At 43.6% G+C, this 12,557-nt stretch overlaps 1 protein-coding gene across 2 annotated transcripts in view; it reads right to left on the minus strand.

The window, feature by feature from the left end:
* Nucleotides 1-12,557, minus strand: part of LOC113029441 (vasoactive intestinal polypeptide receptor 2-like) — a 45,243-nt gene that overhangs the window by 17,533 nt on the left and 15,153 nt on the right. The gene's annotated exons all lie outside the window — the stretch shown is intronic.

Raw genomic sequence — 12,557 nt, forward strand, 5'->3', positions numbered from 1 at the left:
AAAGCTACACCTGAAGCTCTGGACAGGATCACAATTAAGCCAACTGTCCATGTCTGTGTGTGAATGTGCGCTTGTGGTTTATCTCTGGAGGTTAAAGTGAGACAGAAAGATCTGGAACAGCGCCCAGATAACTTCAACATAACTATCAAGTTCAAATTCATTTTAGGTTTATTTATGTAGCACGAGGTGTCAACAACCATCAGCTCAAGGGACTATTGTATAGTAAATTAAAGACGGTACAATATTACAGAGTATCAGAACAGCCCTTAGTGACAGTAGTGAGGAAGAACACGCTTTCAACAGGAAGCAACATGGTGGCTCTTACTCATCAAATCAGAGACTAATGCCAAGATGGCGGCACGCACGGGTGCAGCGGCTCTTAGCTCTCCAGTTTGGTGCTCGTTTTTACTTTTAATGTGGATATTTTTGAATGTTTGCAACGCCGCCATCTCTACAGTCGCCAGAACCTAATTGACCTAGGTTTTAAATATAGTTTGTCTGTTTCTGGCGACTATCAGCGAACACACAACATCCTGGTGGAGATAGCGAGACCGCCAGGGTCACCGTGGATAGTCTGCCCACCCAGCAAGCGTAGAAGGCGACGGAGGGAAAGAAAGCAGAAGAGGAGATGCCGGTCGGGCTCAGACGCTAGGCTACGCAAACATCCACACCGGCCAGCACTTCCGAGCCTTTTCCTATCGAACGCCAGATCCATCACCCACAAACTTGACGAATTGGAGCTACAGATAGCCAACACAAGCTTTGCACGTAACTGCAGCATTATTCTTATTACGGAGACGTGGCTTCACCCGCTGATTCCCGACGCTGCAGTCGAGTTAGCAGGCCGCACGCTACACCGGCATGACAGAAACAGCAACTCAGGTAAAAGCAGAGGAGGGGGGCTATGTGTTTACGTGCATAACGAGTGGTGTTGTAACAGCAGGATCATTCACACACACTGTTCTCCTGATTTGGAGGTTCTGGCAGTCTCGTGCAGACCTTTTTACATCCCGAGGGAGTTTACAGTAGTTATTGTGATAGCTGTTTATATACCGCCGGATGCTAACGTTAGCACGGCTCTCAGCCTCTTGCTCAACACCATAAACAAACAACAGCTTGCCCACCCCGATGGGGTTTTTATTGTCGCCGGCGACTTTAACAAAGCGTGCCTAAAGACTGTGCTTCCTAAATTTGTCCAGTTTGTGGACTTTGCTACGAGAGGAGAACACACTTTGGACCATGTCTATTCAAACATCAGGCATGCTTTCAGAGCGACACCCCTCCCCCACCTGGCTGGATCTGACCACCTCTGCATGTCCCTCACCCCCACCTACACCCCCCTGCTGAGAAAAACAAAGCCCCAGACAAAGACAATAAAAACCTGGCCTGAAGGAGCCCTTTCTCAACTGCAGGACTGCTTCTCAACAACTGTATGGGATTTATTCTCCAGCCACAACCTCCAGGAGTACACGGACACTGTACTCTCGTACATCAGGAACTGTGTTGACAATGTCACCGTCAACAAAAGGGTCAGGGTGTTTCCAAATCAAAAACCCTGGATGAATAGCGAAGTGCAATCCCTCCTAAAAAGCCGCAACACTGCCTTCAAGTCAGGGGACAGGGCTGCGTATAGGGCGGCCAGGGCAGACCTGAGTAGAGGCATCAGGAAAGCTAAGGCTGCCTATAGGAGGAGGATTGAAGATCACTTTGCTGACAACGACCCCAGAAAAATGTGGCAGGGGATCAATCACATTACCAACTACAGAGGCAATAACCAGGCAACATCTAGGACTGATGCCTCGCTGGCTGAGGATCTAAACCGTTTCTTCGCCCGCTTTGAGACGACCAAGCCCTCAGCTGCCACACCACTTCCACCCGCCCCCAGCACTGGCACACTAACACTTAGGGAGCACCAAGTGAGGTGTGTTCTAAGGTCAGTGAATCCCAGGAAGGCGGCAGGTCCTGATGGAATACATGGAAAGGTTCTCAGAGCATGTGCTGACGAACTGACCGGAGTCTTCACTAAAATCTTCAACCTTTCCTTGTCATCAAACACCGTCCCGCCCTGCCTCAAAACCTCCACCATCATCCCCATCGCCAAGAAGACAGCTGTGGCCAGCCCAAATGACTACAGGCCTGTTGCACTTACGCCTGTAGTGATGAAGTGCTTTGAGAGACTGGTCTGTCAGCACATCAGGGCCAGTCTGCCTCCCACTCTGGACCCCCACCAATTTGCCTACAGGACAAATCGTTCCACCGAGGACGCTATCACCATAGCGCTCCACACTGCGCTGAGTCACCTGGAGCACCGAGGAAGCTATGTGAGAATGCTCTTTCTGGACTTCAGCTCAGCATTCAATCATATCATCCCGGAGATCCTGGTCCAGAAACTGTCTCACCTGGGACTCTCCACCCCCATCTGCCTCTGGATCAAGGACTTCCTGACAAATAGACCACAGTCTGTCAGATTCGGCCCCCACCGGTCCAGCACCATCACACTCAGCACCGGGTCTCCACAAGGATGTGTTTTGAGTCCCCTCCTGTTTACGCTCTACACATCCGACTGCTCCCCTACCCATCTCTCAAACACCATCATAAAGTTCGCGGATGACACCACAGTGGTTGGACTCATCTCAAGGGGGGATGAGTCGGACTACAGAGATGAGGTCAACAGACTGACTGAGTGGTGTTCAGTTAACAACCTCCAACTGAACACCACGAAAACTAAAGAACTTATCTTGGACTTCAGGAAGGGCAGAGCAGACCCGGCCCCACTTTACATTCACGGGAGCTGTGTGGAGAGGGTACACTCCATGAGGTTTCTGGGCGTGCAGATATCTGATGACCTCTCCTGGACTGCAAATACTACAGCGGTGGTTAAAAAGGCCCAGCAGCGTCTCCACTTTCTGAGAGTGCTCAGGAGGAACAACCTGGAGGAGAGGCTGCTGGTGACATTTTACAGAGCCACCATAGAGAGCATCCTAACGTAACAACATGGTATGCAGGGTGCTCAGCTGCAGACAGGAAAGTACTGCAGCCACTGTGACAAAGACAAATATTTATATACAGAGGGACAGGCCAACAGAAGAAATGAAGACAATCAGGACAATTAGGGGAGACAGGCAGGAAGCAAAACTAACACGCAAAACAAAAGAAAACACGTTTTCTGAGTCTTTGAAACAAGTCAGAGGGAGGCACGTGGAAATTGGGAAACATGGGAAGTGTGGAGGAAAATATGACTTAGAATAACAGACAAGGGTTAATCCACAACCTTCAACTTATTACTAGAAACTGAAATGTGAAAACAGCAAGAGACTTGATAAAATATCATAAGAATGATAAGTAATCAAAAAGAGGACATCCCAAAATGAATCAAAAACATAGAGCACTGGAATGGCCTCAAAACCAGCAAGAAAACACTTTAAAAACTCACATCCAGAAACGGTAAAGCAATTCAAACCTCGGGGTACAAAAGAGGGGTTGTGCCCTGAGACGAAATCGATATTAATCAAGCTTCAGTAAATAGCTACTTAAATCATCTATCTATCCATCGATGGATGGATGGATGGATGGATGGATGGATGGATGGATAGATAGTCAGTCTTACTCTTAAACCAAAGCGATTAGTGCCTAAACCTGAACAACCAGCAGGTGAAAACAAATCTAAACTGTGACTTCATAGTCTTGTGATTTACAGTGGGGCAAAAAAGTATTTAGTCAGCCACCGATTGTGCAAATTCCCCCACTTAAAATGATGACAGAGGTCAGTAATTTGCACCAGAGGTACACTTCAACTGTGAGAGACAGAATGTGAAAAAAAAATCCATGAATTCACATGGTAGGATTTGTAAACAATTTATTCGTAAATTAGGGTGGAAAATAAGTATTTGGTCACCTCAAACAAGGAAAATCTCTGGCTCTCACAGACCTGTAACGTCTTCTGTAAGAAGCTTTTCTGTCCCCCACTCGTTACCTGTATGAATGGCACCTGTTTGAACTCATCATCTGTATAAAAGACACCTGTCCACAGCCTCAAACAGTCAGACTCCAAACTCCGCCATGGCCAAGAACAAAGAGCTTTCGAAGGACACCAGGAAAAGTTTTGTAGACCTGCACCAGACTGGGAAGAGTGAATCTACAATAGGCAAGCAGCTTGGTGTGAAAAAATCAACTGTGGGAGCAATCATCAGAAAATGGAAGACATACAAGACCACTGATAATCTCCCTCGATCTGGGGCTCCACGCAAGATCTCATCCCGTGGGGTCAAAATGATCATGAGAACGGTGAGCAAAGATCCCAGAACCACACGGGGGGACCTGGTGAATGACCTGCAGAGAGCTGGGACCAAAGTAACAAAGGTCACCATCAGTAACACACTACAACGGCAGGGAATCAAATCCCGCAGTGCCAGACGTGTTCCGCTGCTGAAGCCAGTGCATGTCCAGGCCCGTCTGAAGTTTGCCAGAGAGCACATGGATGATACAGCAGAGGATTGGGAGAATGTCATGTGGTCAGATGAAACCAAAGTAGAACTTTTTGGTATAAACTCAACTCGTCGTGTTTGGAGGAAGAAGAATACTGAGTTGCATCCCAAGAACACCATACCTACTGTGAAGCATGGGGGTGGAAACATCATGCTATGGGGCTGTTTTTCTGACAAGGGGACAGGACGACTGATCCGTGTTAAGGACAGAATGAATGGGGCCATGTATCGTGAGATTTTGAGCCAAAACCTCCTTCCATCAGTGAGAACTTTGAAGATGAAACGAGGCTGGGTCTTCCAACATGACAATGATCCAAAACACACCGCCCGGGCAACAAAGGAGTGGCTCCGTAAGAAGCATTTGAAAGTCCTGGAGTGGCCTAGCCAATCTCCAGACCTCAACCCCATAGAAAATCTGTGGCGGGAGTTGAAAGTCCGTGCTGCTCGGCGACAGCCCCAAAACATCACTGCTCTCGAGAAGATCTGCATGGAGGAATGGGCCAAAATACCAGCTACTGTGTGTGCAAACCTGGTAAAGACCTATAGTAAACGTTGGACCTCTGTTATTGCCAACAAAGGTTATGTTACAAAGTATTGAGTTGTATTTTTGTTATTGACCAAATACTTATTTTCCACCCTGATTTACGAATAAATTCTTTACAAATCCTACCATGTGGATTCATGGATTTTTTTTTCACATTCTGTCTCTCACAGTTGAAGTGTACCTCTGGTGCAAATTACTGACCTGTGTCATCATTTTAGGTGGGAGGAACTTGCACAATCGGTGGCTGACTAAATACTTTTTTGCCCCACTGTACATCACCACACTTAAACTCTCTTTAAAACAAGTTTAAAACAAGTTGTATAAACATCGGTTATAGCTTCATAGCAGTCATCCAAACAATGTTTACAGCTGTACCAGATGTTTTCTGGTGGCCTGAGGAGCATTTCTGCTCTGTTGACCTTTGGGATTACTCAACAGCACGTGACAGAAAACTACACAACCCACAAGGACACCTCTTTTTTCTCTGCAAGGCAGAGGACGCAGTGTAATGTGCAATGATTTAAAGAGATAGAGCTCTTTCATGTTTTTCTATGACACTTGACATAAATGTATTTATTTCAAACTCTGTGATATCGTTGTATTTCTTTGTTTAAGAGTAAAATCTGAGGGACACAGGCCTGGACAGGTAGGGAAAAATATGTATTCTCTGACCAGTTGGTGAGTGGTTGGAGCTGGACAGGAGGGGCTTGTGGCAATGCGGGAACTGCACAAAAATCCACCTTATTGTTCTGGAAAGGCCGGAGTGCCATGTCTCCCATAAATTGCTGGATTGTCTGCAAACAATTGTTGCACTTTTTCTACTAGTGGTTGAAGTAATCACAAGGGGCTGCAACAGTTAGCAACTGCCAGCAACCTCCTGCAACTACTTGCCAAGTGGTTGTGGAATACACAATTTTCTCCTACAAGCAGGAGTCCTGGTTGCCAAAGGATCACCAACTGGTCTCTAGGCCTCAGGGACTGGGGCTTTGGTATTGATTGCACAGTGACTGACAGCAAACCTCAACAACCACTCACCACTGACTGGGGAATATGCATTTTTCCCTTGCAACTAGTGGTTTCCAGATGGTTGCTAATCAGTGTCCTGGCCTGTGTGACTGGGGCCTACGCTGTTTTGTTTGTGCCTGGCCTTGTACATTTGTATGTGCTTTGAATGGTGAGGTTTTGAGGGTAAATCCATGGCTATAGCACACTTTGGAAGCTTTATGTTTAGGTAACCTGATATGGAAGTGGCACAATTTTCATCCCAGTATGCAGTGAAGAGTCTTACTGTATACAGATAACAAAATTTTAATGTTAAGTCAATGTGGTTATGTATAGTGACTCTGGCTCCCTTAGATATCCATCCACCCATCCATCATAGGGACTTATCCCAGCTGTAATAGTGCAGTGGTAATGTATTTGTTAATAAATGACTAATGTCACTCTTGTTCTTGTCTTCTAAATTTCTATATGGACTGTGGCCACAATAGTCATAATAGGAAACTCTGATACAGCCTGGCTGTTGGTTTGGATTAACAGAACGGCCTGGGATGGAGCCACATTCCCATTTTGAATTATTGTTTCAGGCCATCCCTGTGTGCAATACACAGTATTTACTAGCTGTTTATAATAGAGTTATATAAATGTAACAGTATTTATGTTGTGTGTGATTCCACTTGTCACGATAAACACAATTTGTTATCCGTGTATGTGTGACACTGTATTGTCTCAGTGGCGCCCTCTCTCAGAGATGGTGGACAAAAGTCAGTTCATGAGAGATGTGTGTTATGGGCACAACTAGTAATGCATGTGTCTGCTATATGACACTGTAAATGATTTAACTGTTAGTACGAAGAGTTTAAGTGGACAGCTGAGCTTTTAAAGTGCTAAAAAATCTATATAACAGAATAATAGACTCGCTAAGCTAAGTGCAAAGATTCTGAGCTTCTGTGACGTGCTGTTCTTAGAGCTGCCCATAATGAGCCAAATATCGGACCAGGACATATTCTGACTTTATCCAGGTACGCATTTACACATTATTTTATTTGTTATATTATTCCAGATGCACATCTTCACATTAATGTGTTTTATTATTGGGCATAATGATAATATTATATGTTATATTTTATAGCCAATGTCGAAACTTTGCCAGTTCATGAGATGTGCCTGAGGCAGCGCCAACCTGCCTGAACGAGATTCTGATCTTATCCAGGTACACGCTTTCATAGTTCTGTATTTGTTATATTACTTGCCACAACATTATTTGTTATAGTATTAGACAGTGTTGAAACGTTGGCAATTCAATAGAGACGTGCCTGAGAATGAAAGGTTTGCACGACCAGAACATATTCTGCTCTTATTTTAGATTTTCTATTCATTAGCAAAAGTTATTATGACATGTTGTTTTTTCAGATGACGTTGGACAACAGGACATCATCCCGTGGAGCTCTGCTTCAAAGCCTCCAGCTCAGCGTTTTTGTTGTCACCGTCTTGGTGTTTTCAGCTATGGCAGGCAGCTGCCAGACAGGACTGTGAAACCACACACAAGTCGGTCAACAGACATTAGCCAGACAGCATGTCTTCTTTTTGGATTTTTAAAATGTCAATAATTTACAAAACTCGCTTAATGTTTTATTCATTGTGATAATTATGTTGACCAGAAGTGGGCAATATTACCCAAGAGAACATGATATTACACGTTATGGCAATATCATAAAATACTCAGTAGTACTGAGGCCCTGTGAGGGGCATTTGAGGGTCTTTCAAACTTTTATTTGGACACTGGCTGCTTTTTCACTCATTTTGAGTCCAGTCCTTGCACGTGACCATTTTCACAGGAATGTTTTGGGGGCTTTTTTGTTTTTTTGTCTGTTGGGCCACTTAATACTGACCTATGAATAACTGAAGCATAAAAGGGCACCTCACTTAGGGGATGAGCCACTGTTGTGTCTACGCATAACAACAACTCAGCACAGACCCAAACAGTTTCTTTACACTCTGTTTGCTTCATTTACAGCCTGTCACGAAAACATGTCATTTGTTCCATTTCTTTAGCTGAATCTATGAAAAATGTCAATAGCACAGTTTGACAGGCATAAAACAGATTTCTACACAAACAAAATGAGCTATTATTAGAAGACTTGGCATATCTCAACATGGTTTGCAGTGTGTCGGAAACCGGACAAGTGGAGGGCAAACAAAAGAAGTGGTACGCCTAAAAAAGCATCTACAGCAGATGAAGAGTATGTGAAAGTCAAGTCCTTAACAAATGGGAAAATATCCAGCAAAGACCTGACACAGGAACTGAGAGATGCATGCCTTCAGTTGATCCATTTACTGTTGGAGCTTCATCAGAAATGGAGCATCAGTGTCAGCAGATCTTATGGAGTGAGGAATCCAAATTGAACCCAATTAAAGTTTTGGAGGTCAAAGAGGTCAGGAGAAGTAAAACAAGGTCTGCAGACATCTGCAAAACACAGCAGAGGATCTGTCATGGTTTGTAACTACGTTCCATTCAGCGTGTTGGAGATCTTCTCAGAAATGATGCAATTTTGAACACAGAAAAGTACCATCAGATACTGATCTTAATTTTTCAGCATGACAAAGATCCCAAACATACTGTCAATGAAGCAAAAGCATAACTTTAAAAAAGAAAACCGCTCAGTGTGAACACTGTTAGTCATGCATTGTCCTCTCCAGAGTCTCTCAACATCATTAAAGCCGAGTGGGATCATTTTGACAGAACGGAGGAAAAGGCATCGATTGTCTCTAAAGAAGAGACTGGAGTATCTCTGGAGGCTATTCCAGAAAACGACTTAAAGAAATGACAAGAAAGCGGAGAAAGGTGACAGAGAGAGTTCAGGCTGTGATGAAGAATAAAGAGGGTTGTACCAAATGTTGACATTCATCTTAGAATTGTACAAACTCTGTTTTTGCACCTATATTCCATCTCCTTGCAAAATCGAAGGAGTGACCCAAAACTTTGGCGAGTAGAGCAGCTCATTGATTTTAGTATGGTCAGCATACATCTCTCAAAAAGGAGACATCCTCTTCAATTTGTTCCACATTTACTCTGCAATTCATCAAGATGCAATAAAATACTGCTCTTATCACATATTTTTACTTCATCCTAATTCATACAATAAATCTACTTGCTTTTAAAAGCAAGTAGTGAAAAAACAAGAGAAGTGTGTGGCATTATTTCAGGGACAGTGTGGACCCAATAATGGTTCCCGGATATTCTCTTAAACCTGGTTGTTACTCGCTTGTTTAAAGCTCATTATAAAAGAAAGGGTCCAGGAATGCAGCCGTGATTACAAGCAATAACTATGAGGTCAGAAAATAAGCTCCATGGCGTCACGCTGGACTCCTCTGAGCAACAAGAAAACACCCACGCATCCCCATACACACTCAAACGCCCATTAAAAAAACAGCAGAGCAGGCATACCGCTCTGAGAACAGGAAAAGCCTTTTTTTCTCGAGCACCTGCAGCATTCAGCTCAAATACTCACCTGTGTCACTCAGGTTCCTAATCCTCCTCTGAGTCAGCTGAAGGGGTGGGAGAATTTCGAGAAGCCTTACCTTCATCTTGTGATGAAGCAGATATGGGAACAGATGAGGCCGGATTAGAGAGCACAGTGTGCCAAGACCGGGAAGTGAACCCCGCAACTCTGTTGGAGGAGCTGGGAATTTAAGCCGGTGTCTAGCCACAACAGATACAGAACAGACCCATGCAGAAGACTGAATCCAGTGGATTTCTCATGTTCTCTGGTCACTTGCATTATTTCTCATATACCTATGAAAAGAGGAAAAAAGTCTTTTTTGATGTTAAAGAGGAGCTTAAGTGGAAATGATGAGGAAGTTTAAGACCTCAGGCAGAAGGCTTCATCCTGCATCTCTGTAACTTTTATAAAGGGCCAGCCAGCTTTGCATAGATCTCTGCATCAGCATGAAGTCATAGAGAGGGAGTATACTTTGTATGGTCATCTCAGGCACACAACTCTGGCTGTGAACTCTGGTGCTCCACCTTCCTGTTGTACAAACCTTTTCTTTATTATCCCTCCACTCAAGTCAGATTGTGGTATGACAGCAAAAACAGACGCAGACAGGCGGCGGTTTCTATTGCTTCCACAGAGAGTGAAGGTCCAGACAGAGTTTCTCTTACCAAGTGGCAAACATGGAAGAGATGTGCAGATCAGTTTGTAACAAAGGAATTAAATGCATCTGACTTTTTGTTCAACTTTCTGCTTATTTGGTTGCAACGTAGTCCTCCACATACATAGACTAGCACAATGTAAGCAGCATGTTAAGTCATTTATGTGCATGTAAACTGCTTTGTTGCATGGTAAGCAAAGCATGTAAGACACGAGCATCAAAGCAGGAGGTTGAGAGTCTGAGTCACCCTTGATTTTTCTTTCTTCTTTGTTCTTTTTTGGTTCAACACAGAAACGTTTGCTGGTAATCGTCACGGTCTGCTGTTTTCTACATGCCTCAACATTTTATCCTAAAAGAATCTGATGGGAAGTATCTGTAGAAGATTTTGGGGAGTTAATCAAAATTAAAGATCACAGAGTGCCTTCAAAACATTTTTGATCTGCTTCACCACCAAAGGGGAAGATTAGAGGATTACTAAAGATACTGTGTAGGGAAATGAACATCTCAAACAAATTTCACAGCACTCAGTCCAACTGATGCTTCAGTCTGTAACAAAATTATGACCCAACATTTGAGCATTTTTGCAGTTATAGTAGAAAGAATGTAACACTCATTATATTACATATTGCAGAAGAAGAGCTACAGAATCAAGGCTTAAATCGAATCGAGGCTAACAACCCTCTCTGTGTTTGGATATGTTATTATTATGTAATTATGTTGACCTCCAAACATGATGCGTTTGTGGTGTTCATCATCAGCTGAAAGATTTATGGAGTCATCTGCAAAGCAGCCAAAAAAACTGTTACCTTTGTGACCTTTGCATCTTTTGTTTACATTTCTTAGCACCACAAATTAAATTCCTCTGAACCCCAGAGCACTGAACTGGACAACAATGAGATGCACAAATAAAGCTCAAAGTATCTGCATAGATAAGCGAGTACAGCTGTGTCATTTCTGTTTGTCAGTTGGATAAACTGAGCAAAACGCTGCAACAGATTCTCACTCATCTGCTCCGCCTAATCACAGAAAAGCACACCAGCACAGTCAGGCCGCGACTTCACGGTGGTCTGAGTTATCTGAGGGGAGACACGAAGAGCAGCAGAGACCAGTGATCAGATGTGTCACCCAGTGAACTTTCCATCCTCTCTGTGCGTTTATCTGTGGGCAGATAAACAAACACACATACAGAGATGCTGATATGAAATCAGCCCTTCTCTTCACTGCTGTGCTGGAGCATCTGAGAAAACTCTGAGCTGAGATCAGACCACAGAGTGGAGACGTTTGATCTGTTTTTTTTTTAATTTCAGTTCAAATTAAATAAAGCTGCTGATTCCTGCACAGCTTCTGTTTTGCTTAAATAAAGTCTGTTCTGATTCAATGATTTTCAGTGTCTCACTGGAAGCTCCAGAACCTCTTTTTGCACACATCTTTGCATGCAAGTCTGGCTACTTTTTGTTGTATTTCCTCTGAAACAGCCCACATAAAACCACAGATTTAATTATCCTCATACTGCAAAATATGCTGATTGTGTTGTGGTAATTTGTCTTATTTTCCACTGTTCTTGTTGACAACTGGTTACAGAGAAAGAGCTAGAGGCCAGTGTCAGGCAAGTGGAAGCTGGCTGCTTAGAATCAACAGTTAAACTGTGTTGTATAATACTAAAAAGAAATATGAACGATTAGTTTTGCAGACAAATAGCTTTGATTTGAGCTACAGAGGGTATGTAGGTCTTTACTTATTCATGCTACACACAAAACTCCAGCTGAAAGCCTGCAGCATCAGAAATGGTGTTACAACAACTTCTACTTAAGACGATGTCTCCCCAAACTCGTCCACAGTGCTGTCAGGCTACAAAATAGTGATTTATCATTCTGAAGGTGAGTTATAAATAATTTACGCTACACATTTTAGCTCACAGGGGGCTCCTTTATCATTGCTTTTTAGTCTATTCTTCATAATGTTGGAAATGGGGACATCATTTAGACGAAAAGTGATTTGTACGTGCTGATTTCTAACATAAACCATGGGTTAGTTACCATGGAGATTTACCCAGGTAACAGCTGCATCACCTTTGTGGGTGGCTCGCTAAACCTCAAAGCCTGCTTAGCAGCACAGGCCTCTGGACAAAGAGTTTCCCCGTCTCCAACAAACCAACTAACAGCACACTGAAACTAGAGTTCAGCTTTTTCCCAATCAAATCCGGTAAAAATGATTTATCTGCAACTGTTCTGTGGTTGGTTTGCTTCCTCTTGCAATGCAAGCATTTTAAAGTGGGTCAAATCAGCCCACGAACTCTCCCAACATCATCCACAGGCCGAGCATGTGCTGCGTGGGACGTGGCACATACATTTTTTGTGATCAGAACCCAAACGGAA

This window comes from Astatotilapia calliptera, chromosome 9 (genome assembly GCF_964374335.1).
Source record: "Astatotilapia calliptera chromosome 9, fAstCal68.1, whole genome shotgun sequence".
NCBI classification, from domain to species: domain Eukaryota; kingdom Metazoa; phylum Chordata; class Actinopteri; order Cichliformes; family Cichlidae; genus Astatotilapia; species Astatotilapia calliptera.